Source organism: Etheostoma spectabile, chromosome 24 (assembly GCF_008692095.1).
Source record: "Etheostoma spectabile isolate EspeVRDwgs_2016 chromosome 24, UIUC_Espe_1.0, whole genome shotgun sequence".
Classification (NCBI taxonomy): Eukaryota; Metazoa; Chordata; class Actinopteri; order Perciformes; family Percidae; genus Etheostoma; species Etheostoma spectabile.
In genome coordinates, this window is record NC_045756.1 from 3,102,566 (window position 1) to 3,103,916 (window position 1,351).

At 37.7% G+C, this 1,351-nt stretch overlaps 1 long non-coding RNA gene across 1 annotated transcript in view; it reads left to right on the top strand.

Annotated features, from left to right (window-relative positions):
* LOC116673860 (uncharacterized) overlaps nt 1-342 on the top strand; it is a 2,779-nt gene extending 2,437 nt beyond the window's left edge. Inside the window, exon 3 of the long non-coding RNA XR_004327890.1 lies at nt 78-342. This is a non-coding gene — a long non-coding RNA (uncharacterized LOC116673860). The remainder of the gene's footprint in view (nt 1-77) is intronic.
* Nucleotides 343-1,351: the final 1,009 nt, after the last annotated feature.

The window sequence follows — 1,351 nt, forward strand, 5'->3', positions numbered from 1 at the left end:
ATATATATATATATATATATAATTTCTGCAGACCTGTTAATGTGCATTAATACTGCTCTCTGGTGGTGTGATTGCAGTAATGGCTGGAGGGAAACGGCTCTCTGCCTCTTTTTGTTGCTGCAATGACCACTTTCCCATCGGAGATCAATGAATAGGTCAGTGGCTTCTAACGTGTTTTGCTACCCCTTAATACAAAGCAGTATCTTTTTTTGCAATATCTCATGGTTTATTTGAATACTATATGGATGCAAAGCTATACAATGCACAGATTAGGCCAGCACTTGTAAAGAAACCACATTTTCTTCTTTTATTTTTTTATTTTTTTCTATTAAATTATCGTTCACTACACACTTGGATGTTACAGGCGTACAAGTAGTGTATTTCCTTGGTGTAACAAAGTACATACTGTACGTTTCTTTTTAATACATAGGTAATTATGTCACGACTCTTCAGATTCATCTTATAACCCCCCGTGGGCGGTCCAGATCCTGAGGTTGGAACATACTGTGAAAATGAAGGGTACTGCACAGTTTATATCATTTTATTTCTGTTTAGGAACCTCACAAAACACTGAAGACGTACCAGATACAATTTAAACATTATTAGATGGATATCTCAGCACTTTGAAGAAAGTCTTTTTTTCAAATGATGCTGATGATGCTGATGATGCTGATGATGATGATGGATTTCAGATTATTCTCAGTATTTGCTTTGAGATATTAAATTCAAATTCATTTTAATGTTTAACTATTGTGAGCAGTTACAGTAGATATTCTGAAATGTTCTGTCAAGAGACAATCACGTGGAAAGTATTAGCTAGAAGGAGTTTGATGCGTAACCTTTTTTACCATCCCTATATGTAATGCAGACAGACAATACAATACCACCATTATATCAGAGAGCATTCTGCAGAGCCCAGGACACCTGACACTTATTTACGGGCGTAAAGCGCCAGAAAGCACAGGGCAACTGCTCTCTGCCAGCTGGTTCAAGTATCCAACCTCTGGGCCAGAAGGTTTTGCGTAACATAGCCTGGGGTTCCTATTGATAATAATTCTTAGGTGGAGATGGATGGCTGATATGAGGGGAAACCTCCGGTCGGGCCTCCTGGCGTCAGATGTGACCTAGTGACCCTTGGAAGTCAGACCAGTCTAGGCCAAGAAAATAAAACGAGAACGGTCTTTATGTGATCCATCTTTCAGTTTGAGAAATACCACCAACTAAAGTTGTCCTCTATTTCCTTAAAGCAACAGAAGAAGATTAACTGGAATTGTCCACATAGCTATCAAAGTTTTAATAAGTAATCTATGTGTTTGTTTTTTTAGATACTTATCTAAATAATATTTGGTCA